Raw genomic sequence first — 16,622 nt, 5'->3', positions numbered from 1 at the left:
CACTCGCGCACACACACACACACACTCTCATATCCATCCACACATATACAGACACAAGCAGACATATTTAAAGACAAACTCTTTGTCTTTAAATATGTCTGCTTGTGTCTGTATATGTGTGGATGGATATGTGTGCGCGTGAGTGTATACCCGTCCTTTTTCCCCCTAAGGTATCACACAAAACAGTGTAATTAATATAAAAAGGCACTATGGCAGTTTCAAAATTAACTCAAATCTTCATCAAGAATGTGCAATGTCATCAATACAAAACAGTTAAACAAGACTTTAGCACAGAACCAAACAGACCGACATTCAGAGCACTAAATTGTACAACAAATTTCTGTCACAAATAAAATAAATTAAATTACAAAATTGTCTTCCTTTTAAGAAGCAGTATTCAAATTTTTTATGACCAATTGCTATCATATTGTAAATGAATACATGCAATAAACTTGTAGTAACTTCTCATGTAATGTATGTCAACAGTATCTCTAATCAAGGGTTTGCTTTTATGCGAATGGGTATTTTAAATAAAAGTGTTATAACTCAGATCATATTTGCATGTAAATGTCATCTATCTGCTACATATCAAATTTTGCATACATTTATGTAATTAATCAAAGTTCTACGTGCAATTTTGAATGCGATATTGTGCAGGGCACAATGCAACCTTGCATCTCTCCCCCCCCCCCCCCCCTCTCTCTCTCTCTCTCTCTCTCTCTCTCTCTCTCTCTCTCTCTCTCTCTTTTGTAGTATTTTCTGACAAAATCTATGCAGTGTATATTGTTTATGGACAAATAAACTACTGCTACTAAATTCTTCACGTTCACATTCTCAGAGTTAAATATTTGCTGTTAACTGCTCAGATAATTTGAAAAAAATCTAACGCCACTTGACAATGTGATCAGCAATAAGATGCTGGATGAATTTAACGTGTAATTATCATACTGATTTTGGCGTCTGAAATCCAGATACCAAACAGAGATTTCCTGGAAGAATCTTACAGAACAGCATTTCACTCATGAAGAAGTCATCAATCCTTGGGTGCTGTTCATCAGCCTCACTGAGTTGCATTACTATAGGTGACGAAGACTGAAATAATATGTACTCAATCCATCAGAGGTTTGTTTAATCAGTCTGAAAACAATTTTATTTCTCAATAAACTACAGTAGGTGCTATGTTATTGTGCAACACAGACTGCCTTAGTCTCAAAATTCTGAGAGAGCACATTCTGATGTCAATCAATAAACATATTTCCTTCTCTAACACTTATCTTGCATAAAGACCACTACAGGAAAGTTACAGAAATGAGATCTTAAACAGAGGGGTATTGACAACTGGCCATCAACCATGCCATCTACATATGGAATAGGAAGAAAGGAAATGAGTAAAGCACACTTTGTACCCTCTGCTGCAAACTTTAAGGTGGGTTGTGGGCTACAAAAATACTTGTAAAAGTAGTAGTCCATGACAGAGGAAAGTTATATCTGCACAACACAATGTAAAACTAACTATGGCTGTCAAAGATGAAATTCATGGACGTTGGGAGGGGATTGGGGGATCAAAGTTGTTTTTACAATATTTTCTTGATAGTTACATGTCTTAAACATCATAGTTTGATAGTGGAATGTTTTGTGTAGTATTAATTGGCAGCAACATGCCATATAATTTGGTTGGCAGCAGCACACTATGTCCTACACCCTGTTTTCATCCTACATATAATGAATAAATGAAGGAAGGAAGGCAGGCAGGCTTGACACAATGCACAGTACCACATCCATCTCATAACGGTAATCTTAGAAAAACACTTTTTAGGGGCATTTATTTGATAAGTTTGCAACAGTGTTCAAGACAGCATTTGAATCTAAAGGACCTGAAGAATAATGGATTGTGCTATGTATTCAAGGACTTACGGAAGTGTTGTGAAAAGTGCATCAAAGTAGAAGGGATACCTACAACAATTGTGAAAATAGAATGATAAGTAAATATCTGTGAAATAAACTCTAAGTCATTCAGATATAGAGCTTATATAATATGTGATGACCCTCTTAGCATGCATAAAGGAAATATGTATTTGTCATTCTTACGATAACACAGTGACATTACTCTACCGGTGCCAGACAATGGTAGGTAGTAAAGTACTTTCATTTTAATGAAGTTCTATGTTATACATCTGGTTCTTTATTATTATACTCAGAAAGCAGAGAGAGTGTGTGTGTGTGTGTGTGTGTGTGTGTGTGTGTGTGTGTGTGTGTGTGTGTGTGTGTGTGTGTATTATCATCTTCAGTCCCTCAAGTTTTTGCTTTGGTTAGGTTGTCAGATGATGACAAGATGTGCACACAGATATGCGAGTCGCTCAAAGACTTCTTAAGTAATAGAACCCAGTATGTTGTCCTTGCTAGCGGCATGTGTTCACCAGAGATATGGGTTTCATCAAGAGTGCCTCAGGGGAGTGTAATACAACTGCTGATGTTGTCTATATACATAAATGATTTGGCAGACAGGGTTGGCAGCAATGTACAGCTGTTTGCTGATGCCTTGGTGTACAATAAGGTAGTGATGTTGAGTGACTGTAGGAAGATATAGGAGGACTCTGACAAAATTTCCAGTTGGTGTGATGAATGGCAGCTAGCCCTAAATGTGGAAAAATGTTAGTTAATGCAGATGGGTAGGAAGATCAAAGCTGTAACATTTGGATACAGTATTATTAGTGTCCTGCTTGGCAGTGTCAAGTCATTTAAATATATGGGCTTAGCGTTGTAAAGCAATACAAGATGGAACACGCATGTGAGAACTGTGGTGGGGAAGTTGAATGGTCGGCTTTGGTTTATTGGGAGAATTTTAGGAAAGACTGGTCCACCTGTAAAGGAGACCACATATAGGACACTGGTGCGACCTATTCTTGAGTACTGCTAAAGTGTCTGGGATTTGTATCATGTTGCATTGAAGGCGGGCTGCTAGATTTGTTACTGGTAGGTACGAACAACATGTAAGTTTTACGGAGATGTTTTGGAAATTCAAACACGAATCCCTGGAGGGAAGATGACCTTTTCGAGAAACACTAATGAGAAAATTTAGAGAACAAGCATTTGAAGCTGACTGCTTAACGATTCTACTGCCGCCAACATACATACATTGGGCGTAAGTAGCACGAAGATAAGATACTAGAAATTAGGGCTCATATGACGGCATATAGACAGCCGTTTTTCCCTTGCTCTATTTGTGAGTGGAACAGGAAAGGAAATGATAAGCAGTGGTACAGGGTACCCTCACACTGTATGGCGGCTTGCGGAGAATGTATGTAGATGTGGATGTAGGTCTCTTTGACACTTGCACATAGTAAAGCTGTCCTCAACCGAAACGTTGTTTCGAACACTGAAGTGCTTTATTTAGCATGGTCCAAATGGAGGTGTTATTCCCTTGCTTCCTCCAACATTGAGCTGACTTTCCTGGTCACATGAGAATCCACAGTTCATTGTAGACTCCAAGTCACAGTGAATCTTGACATTTTTCAAACCAGCTAATCATTGCCAGATGTGAAAGAACTGATATCTGACACAAAAAACCAAATGTGGGTTAAACCCTGGACTTTTGGATATGTAATCTGACACTTAGCCACTAAACCACACACCAGTTCCATCTTTGGGCCTCTACATAAGGAAAATACTGGAATGATTATAATCAACAGTTTCTCAATAACTGTAATTTGAAACAGAAAGAATGCAAACCTGCAACTTTCAGTTGAACTTCATATTATTTATCATGCAGTATAGTACTTAGAGGTGATGGGAAAGGAACCACACACTTGGTTATCTCCTGTATAATCATTCAAATATGTCCCATGAAGTAAAGTTACAGGGTGAGCCAGTAGAACTGTTCAAGATTATATGCATGTTTACCAAACCATGTCTGAGCAAAGCTAACAGAACATTAAGGATGTATCATCTTAGAAGTGAGCTTTCTCCATACATGCCATAGAAGTACAGGGTGTACATAAAGTCCGGGAAAGAACTAAACATTGTATAGATGTCACACATATTGCATTTTGAAGAAAATGCTCTGAAAGTTTTTTTTATAAACATTCAGTATGCAAAACATGTGTGACCTGGCAGATGTCAATATGGTAATCTAATTCTTGCCATACCCGTCCCAGCATGTGTCTCACATGTGCTCCACATTCACTTCACTCACACTGGGAAGTTTGCTTCTCCTTGCCGGGCACGAACAACCCATTGTAACAAATTTGTTGTTCCAGTGGAAAATGGCCTTCCTTCTTGGTGGCTTCTTAATGTACTTGGTTCTAAAAATCCATTGAACAGCTGTAGCACACTTGTTTTTGTCGAACTCCAACATACAGAAAGCTTGCTCTGTACCTGAACTCGCCATGTTGGCGAATAGCGCTGACTATTGGCAAATTACCAAACTACGCTGTGGTGGTATACATGGGGTAAAACAAAAACAAAAAAACTTCCAGGGTTTCTCTTCAAAATTACATATGTATGATATCTGTACAATGTTTGGTTTGTGTGCAATAAATAATTGAAAGTGTTGCCAGACTTTAGCAGGTGTACTGGTATGAAATGAGCGTTAGGATACAAATGTGTCAATAGGGAACATTTGTTGTGAACGAGCCTTAATTGTTTTGTTTGGTTGGTATGACATCTGTCAAAGATATTTAGTGTACATCAAGTCATGGAACAAACAACATCATATGTTTTCATCATGTTAACAATGTCGAATTTTGTACCAGGAAGTGATGATTTGGGGAAAGAATTAATTTTTTGTTTCCATTTGAAAAAAAGTGCTGCAGAGTCACATCGAATGCTTGTCGAGGCATATGGTGATCATGCTCTATCAGAAGCAACATGCAAAAGATGGTTTCAACGGTTCAGAAATAATGATTTTGATGTAAGAAATGAAGAACATGGAAGACCACCAAAAAAGTTCGAAGACGCCGAATTGCAAGCAATATTGGATGAAGATGCTACTTTGAGTCAGAAGCAAATGGCAGCAATGCTAAATGTTGCACAACAAACAATTTCTGACCATTTGGAAGCTATGGTATAGATCCAAAAGTGTGGAAAATGGGTGCCACATGAACTGAATGGAAGACAGATGGAAAACCAAAAAACCATTTGTCAAATTTTGCTTCAAAGACATGAAAGAAAATCAATTTTGCATTGAATTGTTACTGGCGATGAAAAATGGATTTATTTTAAGAATCCTAACTGGGAAAAGTCACGGGTTAATCCGGGACAACCATCAACATCGACTGCAAAACCAGATCGATTAGGCAAGAAGACAATGTTCTGCGTTTGGTGGGATCAGAAAGGTGTGGTGTATCATGAGCTTCTAAAACCCGGTGAAACTGTGAATACTAATCGCTACAGACAACAAATGATCAATTTGAACTACGCATTGATCGAAAAAAAGACCAGAATGGGCCAGAAGACATGTCAAAGTAAGTTTTTTACACGACAATGCACCTGCACACAAAGCAAAATTGGTTCAGGATACAATCAGAACACTTGGCTGGGAGCTGCTACCCCACCTGCTGTATTCACTAGACTTGGCCCCTTCCGACTACCATTTGTTTTCATCAATGGGACACGCATTGGCTGAGGAACACTTCGATTCCAACGAAATTGGGTGTCTGATTGGTTTGCTTCAAAAGATGAACATTTCTATTGGCATGATGTCCACAAATTGCCAGAAAGGTGGTCAAAATCTATAGAAAGCAATGGTCAGTACTTTGAATAAAATGTTTTTACTTTTCAATTCAAAATTAGTGTTTCATTTTCACAAAAAAAAATGCTCATTTCATACCGGTACACCTGGTATGTACACCCTGTATTTAGCCATTAAAATTGTCCACATTATTCTTAACCATAATTAGTCCTAGAAAATAGTAAAAGTACCAAAGTAATACAATGAAATTGTGCTCAACGCCATCACACAGCCTCCTTTCAGACTGCGCAAAGTGCACAGTCTGTTGTAGAAGATTCTTTAGATGTCATCATAAATGAAAGCAAAGAAATTAAGGAAAACTGCATTGTGTGTGCTGTCATGGCCAGCATTTACAGCTACCACCCATGCATCAGAACTGTTCAGCTTCTGTTAGTACAGATCGATAAAACAAATATCACACAACACTTATTTGAGATGGCTCTGTTGAACATGCATGTAAAATTACACTTCAAAGAATTTAGTTTGTGCTGGGAAACAAACTGACCCTATCTGTCAATGTCATGAACAGGATTTGTTTGTGCTGACTCTAGCTAAACATCACAAAAACAAAACTGCAAATATCTGCTCAAACACCAGAGAAAATGTGTCTGGCAACTATTAGGAGTGATACCCCAAATGACTCATCTGGGCACAGCAGTAATTTTCTTTACATGCAAGTGTGTGGGCATCAAAGGTACCACACCACCATGGCTGCTCCAGATGGCATGGTAGCTTGCAGCTCCCATCGTTGCTAAAAGATGTCACTGCAAACACCAATTAAATACTTATTGCGTAGAGAACATTTGTGTCTTCTGAGAACTTGCAGGCTCCAGTGCCACTCTGGTGCTAGTATCAAAATCCTTATACTAATTCCCAAGATTAGCCTTCATGTACAGGCCAAGAAGGATGGTGAAGGACTTTTAATTTATAGCTGCACAATTTTAAATTGCTGTCTTTATAAGCCCCAAATATAAAAGACTTCTCAGCACCCATTACCCATCATATAAATATGCTATGGACACTGCAAGTAAGACATTCAATAGTAACTATGAAACATTATTAATTTATAATACTGGTAATAATAATAATTCCATGTGGCTCAATGGACTGGTGCAAGTCATTCAATTGGATGTCACTTTGATGACCCAAATGTCCCTAACCAGTTCTCCTACCATGGAAAGGAGTCCAAATCATGTTTCATTTCTGGCGAATCTCCACATCATAGGGAGGTGAATGCAAGGTCAAAAGGCAGAGTTAAAAACTGGTTGCCCAGCTGGAATCTGATCAGATGGCCTTTCAGTTTCTGGGCACACACTACTGCTACAGGCTTCAATGCTCTCAAGAGTTATGGCAACTGTACTGCTAAGTGGCAATGGTACTGATTTGACAGGGGCAGATGACATTAAATCATGATAATTCAGCCAGTTTCCACAAAATATTTATAAAATATACACACAGACCTTCATTGCCACCCAGCAATAAGGAGCCATCAACTTACCCATGAAATGCACGATTTGAAGGATACAGTATGAAGAGTACTGGTGGAACAGGTATTACACCCCTATAATAAAGACTGAGTGCAACCACTGGGACCAATGGATTTTGAGCACCCCATTCACTCCTGTCAATAGACTATCCACTGCAGTGCTGAATTTCATACTTTTTTTAGTACGAAGAGGCCTCATTCACCCAAGATGGTGTTTTCAACAGCTACAACAGTCATATCTGGAATGAGGACAATCCCCATGCCATCCACATTGGTGGCCACCAGCAACAATTCTGTCAACGTATGGGTGCGCATTGTCCAAGAGCACCTAACAGGACCTTATTTTCTGCCTCTCAATTCCGCTGGCCCATTTTACCTGGTGTTCCTAAAAGATGTACTGTCACAGTTCTTTGAGACTATACAACTTTTTTTCCATCGAAGGATGTGGCTTTAACAAGATGGTGCACCAGTCCACTTTGATGTTAACATCTGTGAGTATCCAAACAACATGTACCTTGGATGATATTTTCACTCTGCACCAAAGTGTGTGCTGATATGAAACTTCCTGGCAGATTAAAACTGTGTGCCGGACTGAGACTCGAACTCAGGACCTTTGCCTTTTGTGGGCTTTCAAACTGTACCCTCATCGCTCAACTGGAAGGGGAGGTCCTGTCCCATGGCCAGCACAATCATAAGATCTAACACCTCTAGACTTTTTCCTCTGGGAATATGTCTAGATGTTGGCTGTAAGAAACCCCTGTAGAAATGGATGAAAATCTGCTTGCTAATGTCCAAGTTGCCTGCCTCCAGGTAGAATGGACACCAGGGATCTTTGAGATAATGCAGCAGGACTTCATGCGCCATTGACAAGCCTGCACTGAGACTGGCGGTAATCACTCTGAACTATTATTATGAGCTTTGTTGTTATGTGGTGTACATTGTGGATGTTCATAACACAATAAATAGGCATTTCTCACAATTTTTTCCGTATCTTAGTGTTATCAGTTGTAGATCCACTATCACCCATTTCAATTTGAGTAAAAAGGTTTCTAACACACTGTGTAGTGGTTTTCAGCAGCAGTGTAGAATGCAGGAGCTGGAGGTCAATATTTCACTAAATATATTTATAGCAAGAGCATCATTTATCCCTACATTGATCACAAAACAAGTGAAATATTTGCTTCATGCAATATATTGTCTTCCAAACATGAAACATAGTGTGTAAAAAACTTTTTTATACTCTATAATCTGCAGATTGACACCATCAAGAATTTGCATGGTGAAAATCACAAAGGGAATTCCATCACATGAAATAATTATCTGCTGTTCCTTCTTAAAGTTAATTGCATACCATTTTATTTGAAACAGCAAGCAAACCCAGTTTTTTGATGAATCACAGAAAGTGTTCCATAATCGTATACGTAACTTATGTTTTCCTCTTGTATCTTTATTTATTTATTTATTTATTTAGCTTAAGCAGAGTGGAGCAATACCCATAAAATATCAGTTGTTTCGCATCAAGGTGGACTCAGTCACAGAAACTACTGTGAAAATCACCAGTCCATTCTAGTTTTCAAGATATTGTGTGGTTGCGATAGAAATGTATAACAACATAAACCAATTTAGTGTAAACTGAATGATGAGGTAAATGTCTCAAATTGTGTAGAAGTTGAACTGTAGCTGTGACTTATGCGACAGCTATACTCCATCACCAAAATATTTAGGAAGGGTTGGTCGCTCAAACCCCAGGATGAGAGCAGCCCACTGTTGGCAACAGTTACTTGCCCTCCCCTTCCAACCTTCTCCCAATCTATTCCACTAATATTTCTGAAGGCTAGAATAACGCAATGTACTTTTATATATGACTATATCCAACACTAATTAACAGAGTTAGTTTTTTCTGCCGATGACACTAATATTGTAATCAATCCAAAAAATGTGTAAAGAAACAAGAGAAATGGTAAACAATATTCTCAAAAGTATCAGTGACTTGTTTCCTGTGAATGATCTCACCCTCAGTTTTAAAATGACCCAGCACCATCATTTCAGTTCATCTAGATGTATTACACCAACGGTAAGTGTACCACATGGTAAGGAAATAATAAACAGGGTAGAAACTTCAAAATTCTTAGGTATCCATATTAACAAGATTTTAAACTGGGAAAAGCACATTTTGGGACTCTAAAACAACATAGATTAACCATATTTGCACTTGGAATCATTGCAAAAATGGGAAGAGAAACCAATAAATTGACATTTTGCATTAGGCCCATTCAACCAATAATGTCATATAGAATAATGTTCTTAGATAACTCACCTTTAAGAAACAATGGAAAGTCTATATATTATGAAAAGGGTAGATTACTACTCACCATATAGAGGTGAAGTTGAGTTGCCGACAGACACTGAATCTATCCATTTAAGCTTTCAGCAGATCTTTTGAATTAGAAAACATACACACATCGACGGAAGCACAAAGCACACACGAATACACAGTGTGGCTGCTGAGCTCTGTGTGTGTGTGTGTGTGTGTGTGTGTGTGTGTGTGTGTGTGTAAAACATTAAGTTTGTCTTTGGCAAAAAAAAAAAAAAAAAAAAAAGGGTACACAATGTTGCAACTAAAATTTTTGATCACTTACCCAGTAATATAAAATGTCTAACAGACAGCAAAGTAAAATTAGGAAAAAAAATTGAATAAGTTTCTCCATGGAAGAATTTCTATTAGTGTAATCTGTAAAGTCACAACATGCAACATAAGGCAACTGTTATGCACAGTGGGATATGATATGGTAAAGGGACAGATTTTCACAACACTATTTTGCTTTTTATACAGGGTGTGTATAATATTTTGAATAAGAACCCATGTTTGTAAACATACCAGTTCTGTTCTATGACTGCTTCAATTCAGATGTTTACCTCATCCACTTCTATCTCAGGAACTCAAACAATTATTTTTGGAAGGTGACTATCAACAGCAGTCAAGTTATGTATAAAATGCATGTTTGACTATCAGCTGCTTTTATTTTAAACCCGAATATAAACTGGTTTCAGTCATTGACTATTTTCACAGATAAGGGTTATAATGAGAACTATAAGTATTACATTGTACCTATGCAACACTCTTCAGCACTGCTCTGTGTACATTTGCTTAAGTCCTGTGTCATTTATTGATATTCATGTCATGCTCTACACATTATTTAAGTAATGGCAAAAGTAATGTGATTGCTTAAAATAATATAACCCTTATCCTTAAGGATGGTCCATGACTGAACCCGGCTGATATTTGAGTTTAAAATAAAAGCAGCTGATTGTCGAACATGCATTTTATACACCCATTTATCACTTAAGCACATTTATTTGTCTTAACACTTCCACATAGTGTGTTTACATTATTGCAAAACAGAATGTAATGTTTAAGTGTTAATACAAACAAACATTCTAGAGTCATAAATGGATGTTTTGTTATGTTTACTTTTGAATGTTATCAAATAATTTTACTGTGTCATGCCTAAATCAGTTCCTCGAGCAGAAGTGGATAAGTTAAACATTTGAACTGAAACCATTATAGAACAGAAATGGTACATTTCCGGAGATGGGTTTCTACTGAAATTATTATGTACCCATGCTTTTCTACAAGTACTAGAAGTTTGTACCTGTGGGGAAGCAAATTTATACTGTTCTTCATGAAAAGTGGGTTTTAATTTTATTTTCTTTCCCCAAACAATGGACTAGACAATACTGTAACTGTAGTAGAAATTAAACTTTAGCGAGTCCAAAATAAAGAATGGATTTTTCCATTGATCTGTAGATATATAAGATGTTCAAGGATGAACTTCCCAATATCTCACAGGTGATCAGAAATTAGCCTGGAAAAGCACAAAAACCAGAAAACTGTAAAGATCTAACAAAAATACCTTCTGGAGTGCTATGACACACAGGTGTTAGGTTCTTTAAGTTACACTTCTTAAATTTTTACCAAGACAACTATTCAGACAACAGTGGAGCTGTCAATGACCAAGATAGGAAACTTTTCCCCAATGAATCTTTACAGGAGAAAGGATGATTGGAGTTTAGAATCTCGTTGATAACAAGGATGTTAGATATGGAGCAAAAGTTTGGACCTAGGAAAGGAAACAGTTGATTTCTTTTCAAGTGGCATTTGTTGTAGGCAAGCTAGAGAAACCACACAGAAAACTTATCAGGATGGAAGAACAGGAATTAAAAATGCAGTCCTCCTGAATATGAGTCCAGCATCCCATAAAGGAATCTTCAAACTCTGAATGAAGGCATCATGAATAGTGAAATCAATGATAGTTGAAAGAGGGTGAATATTCATTGGTGAATCAACAGTAACGTTAATCTTATGGCATGTATAATGTGCCTTTGATGGAACGGTTCTGAAGTAGAAGGGTATGGGAAATACATACCTTTTGTTTTAAGTATTATTCTGGCAGCATGGACTACCTAATAAAAACCACAGCTGAGCTCTCATCTTAATGACCTTTTTAGAGTTCAGTACCCGGCTAAAGTTACAAACTGGACCCACCCTGAAATATAGGGTTGTCATGGAAGACTGATTTGTAGTGTATCCTGAGGTCTAAGTTAGGTTGGAAGGTGACAATATTGTTTTAATTTGGTGAAGGCAATAAATCTTAAAGTAGAAAATCTGGTTGTGGGAACAAATTAACCGGTAGCACAAAGCTTAACATTTACATCTGCGCCATTAAAAAGGCAAGGTGGGGAAGGGGTCCAGTACATAACTTTTACCCATAATTTTGTCATTCAGAAGGGATCCTCTGTTAAATTCTCGATATATCTCACACATCACTAAGAATTGAAAAATTGCTCAAAACCATTAAATTAGAGTATGTAGGATAAACTTTGAGACAATATTTTAATTTGTGCATTCTATCAGACACTGTTACAGCACTTTTACGATACCTGGTTCCTAAACTAGCCAACAAGCAAGCCAACTTGTGTAAATATGCGTTCATTGGACAGTTCACTCTCCGGATACAGTACAAAGCAGCAAGGGCTAGCCTCTCTGGCCCCCACTCATTAGTAAGATATTTTGAGGCAAAAAATGCTTTTACCCATGAAGTGAGATATGCTTGTGACAAAATGTTAGTTTAGAGGATAGACTCACCAAATTGAATCTTCGTTGCACTAAGAGTTAAGAGGCATAAACTTTTTAAATTCTTATAGTGACCATAGGTGGAAAATTACATATCAAGTTACATCTGGTCTTACACACATCATCAGTAAATAAGAGGTAACATGCAACGAAACTATTTTCCAGAATAACTGAAATGGCAATCCTACTATCAGATAATCAGAAACATCAAAAAGATAGTAAGAAGGCTATGTGTAATAGTGGTGAAGGAAATCGATAATGATGAAGACAACAACAATTTTGACAGGTTCTACACGTAGCATCATAAACAAATGATGCATCTTACAGTACCGACATTAACAGTTAAACCATCAGAACAAGTCAAGAAATGGTCTAGCATGTTTATCCGAGCAAGGTTCTTCGAAGGAACACTTCCAAAAATATTTTGAGAAACAATCATTTCAAATGGTGGCATATTTACAGATAGAATGCATAATAATCCACAGAATATTTGAATTCCATCTCTTAGAGGCTTATTTCTAATAATTTAACAAATATTTCGTAATTTATTTTGTTTTATAAATGTAAAGCCTCAAGCACGACCAGGCCACATTAAACCTAGAACACTAACGAGGAGAAAATGTTACATTGCCACTAAACTATCATCGTAAATTGCACTACGATAAATTTATTCAACTCAAGTCATATTTTGCAGGTTATACATTAGTTAGTTACAACTAGTATATCTCCAATGGTATGTTACATACCAAAATAAGTACAAAATGCCTTGTTTTATATGCCACTGCAATCAAATTTAACAAGGGTTTAGTAATCTACGGTTAAATTACATAACATGTGAAGAAAATTACTGAAAGGTTAGCTGCAAAATGATTGGTCTAATTCTATAAGCTATAGGTATTGATTTAATTATATAGTGATCATGCATTTTTAGTTTCCTTCATTACTGTTGTTGCTGTCACAAACTCACGTTCATTGCCTACAAAAGTGGTGTCCAACTATTTCAAAGCAGGCATATGTTACAGAGTTTTGTAGCTAAGTGTTAACTGCTCTGCTGAAAGTAAGAAATGATGTAGAAGAAACTTTACTGTTTTGTGGTATTATAGAATGATTAACTCACGTCCAACGTCATTTTCGTGAGTATGAAAGACATAAGATAGAGAAGATAATTAACTTCTTGCAAACAAGAGAAACAAAGCATAAATACATTGACCCAGGTCCAGGTTTAATTTCATGGGCACAACAAACATTTCGATCATCTCACTTACATTAGATACTATGATGATACACGAATTTGTAACAGTGCCAATGCTCTCACTTTTTATTAATTTCTTCATAGTTTTACACAGACCGAAGATCACACAAAGGAAACAAGCTGTTAAAGTTACAGCTTTGATACAACACCACAAAGAATTGTCTTTAAAGCAGCTATACTAAGTATTTAGTAAAGCTTACACAAAATGCCACAAATCCAGTGTCAGTCATTGCAATGTGATGCATATGAGAAATTCATACAATATATTTTCTTCTAGATTCATGTCACAATTTGGAATGCGTTTCCCTAAGAAATCAGTGAGGCCCAATTGTTCAGAACAAAATAATAATAATAATAATAATAAAATACACAAACTTTGGATAACTACAGGTATTAGGATTTCCAGTATAACCACAAGAAGACTGAACCAAGAAATCAAAATATACACAGATCCACAATTTGTGAACTATGTAAAAATATTAGAGAGAAATAAACCAAAAGACAACAGTGAAGACAGAGTTGCTATAAATTGACAATTTCATGACTAACTCTGACAACAAATCAAAAACTATATGTGAAACTGTAGGAAATGAACTAATATCATTGGAGAAGAGGAACAAATAACATCCTACAACTGTGAAAATTATAATACAGAAAAGAAGAAAAGGGCATACTACATTAATAACTATATACTAAATGTTAACTTAAAATGTAAACTTAAAACTTTCAAAAAAAAAAATAATATAAGCTCCTAGGGTTGCCTGTAGCATGAACATTCCTTCAACAAAAGAACAGGAAGTAATTAGGGTGACTAGGAGCTTAAAAGCAAAAATGGCAGCAGTTTTAGATGAGGTACTAGTTTCAATCATAATAAAAAAAAAAATTCTGTGCTGATTGCAAAACCTTTAGCACACATTCAAAATTTATCCTTTACTGAAGGATGCTGTTAAAAAGTTACCTGCTAAAAGATCTCAAAAGTGAGACCACTACTTAAAACTGGAGACAGACATAATATAAAACTACTGTTCCATATCTGTTTTCTCAAAAATATTAGAAAAACTGGTGAACTTTAGAGTCACTATTTACCTACACAATAATGTACTTCTTATCAACACTATTTTTATGCAAAACACAGCATACAAATGGCAGTCTTAGACTACACCCAGGAAATAATTAAAAATTTTGAGAAAAACAAAAATGTACCAGGAATAAATTTAGACGTGTCTAAAGCCTTCAGTACCATCTGCCATGAAATCCTCATTGGTAAGCTGAAAACAACACGTATTAGACGATGGGCTAAAATGTGGTTTCAGTAATACCTCACAAACAAGCTTCAGATTGTACATCTTACCAATGTTAATTCAAATCAAAAAACAAGCTTAGTTTCAGAGGCAAAAGAATTCTTTAGGACTACTCCAGGGCAGCATCTTTCGGCCACTACTTTTTCTCATATTTGTGAATGATTTAAAGTTGCAGTACAATATAGCCAAAACTGTATTCTCTACAGCTGACAAGTCTAATAGTGAGCAGTTTTGAAAATGCATTACATTCACTACTGATAAAAATCCAAGAAGTATTGGGACTTCGTTCAGTGCAAATAAACTTATGCTGAATGCAAAGAAAACAACTTTGTAAAATGATTCAGGATGAAGACATTAATGTAGAGCTGGACAGCAGACTAATGGAGAGTGTGCAGTTTGTAAAACTGTTAGCAATGCAATATATATGAAGTTACAAATTGAAAACACCATGTAAGATTCCTTACACACACAGTTAATTCAGTCTCCTCTGCACTGAGAATTATCACAAATGTTTGCATCTTAGAAGGCATCAGAATGGCTTACTTTGGATATTTTCATTCTGTTGCCTCATATCCTTTAAGATTAACAAACTCATTTTATAAATCAATCTCGGATATATGTAATGCGTGTGATAAATCCTGTGAGAAGTTTCTGTGTGTGTATATCTCAGTTTACACTGTACTGCCATGATATCTATATTACTATTTATTCGACATGTAGTTATTACTCGGAAAAAAATTATTACAGATTATTCATATGCAATGAAATTGTAAATTTACCATTATCGTTGGCAGCTTCATTTAGTTCATTCCATGTTTTTAATTTCTATGTATGACATTTCCAATATAGTTTGTACAATGAGGCGGTTGCGAAATAACTAATTCTCCAACACAAAACATCGCACACTAGCTGACAAGAATTTTTCAGTGTTAACAATGGATCTATTTTGAAGCAAACTGTTGTCCACAAGTACCTCAAACAATAATAAAAATGTTATGATTTTGTCTCATTCTCAATCACAGCAGCAATACAACAAAACTTTGCAGTTACAATGACAATTACAAAATGTACTCACGTATGAACAAACACAACCTTGAAATATTCTTTAAATGCGTTCGTACACAACCTCTACTCAAAAACAGTACAGTTTTTCCTATTCTCATTCAACATTTTATGAAATTACTCAACAATCTATTCCCACAAAACCACTATATCTTCAAAAGCATTACTGCAAAAACAAGGCTTAACAAAATTTAAAATGTATGCTTTCCTTACTTCTCGAAGCAACTGCGACGAATCTCTGTCTACTACTTCTTTCACATGAGACCTCGTCGAAGCTGAAGTCACTGTAAGTCTCACTATTGATCCAGTCTCCAACATAAATGACGCCTGCCCAGTGTTGCCAACTCTAAAAAACCCGAGTCGCTAGATTCAATATCAAAAGTCGCTAGAAAGTCGCTAAAACTGATTTTACTAGGGGTGTACTGAAAATTTCGTGCTGTGAATGGTGCAATAAGCCAGTGTGTGTGTGTGTGTGTGTGTGTGTGTGTCGGGGGGGGGGGGGGGGGGGGTAATAAAATATTAATAAAAATTGTCTCATACGTAATTGCTATATTGTCTTAATTAAATGACGCTTCGCTTGCAACAACATACATATTAAAATACGCTAACGTTTAATTAAACATGTTATCATAATTGACGCAACACATAAATTGTTGTTT

General features: G+C 36.4%; 1 long non-coding RNA gene across 1 annotated transcript in view; it reads right to left on the bottom strand.

Moving 5' to 3' along the window:
* LOC126248769 (uncharacterized) overlaps nt 1-16,290 on the bottom strand; it is a 42,352-nt gene extending 26,062 nt beyond the window's left edge. The window contains exon 1 of the long non-coding RNA XR_007545535.1: nt 16,177-16,290. This is a non-coding gene — a long non-coding RNA (uncharacterized LOC126248769). The remainder of the gene's footprint in view (nt 1-16,176) is intronic.
* Between the last annotated feature and the right edge of the window lie 332 nt (nt 16,291-16,622).

This window comes from Schistocerca nitens, chromosome 3, assembly GCF_023898315.1.
Source record: "Schistocerca nitens isolate TAMUIC-IGC-003100 chromosome 3, iqSchNite1.1, whole genome shotgun sequence".
In the NCBI taxonomy this organism is placed as follows: Eukaryota; Metazoa; Arthropoda; class Insecta; order Orthoptera; family Acrididae; genus Schistocerca; species Schistocerca nitens.
The sequence above is the reverse complement of the archived record's forward strand: the minus strand, read 5'-3'. Positions and strand labels throughout refer to the sequence as shown.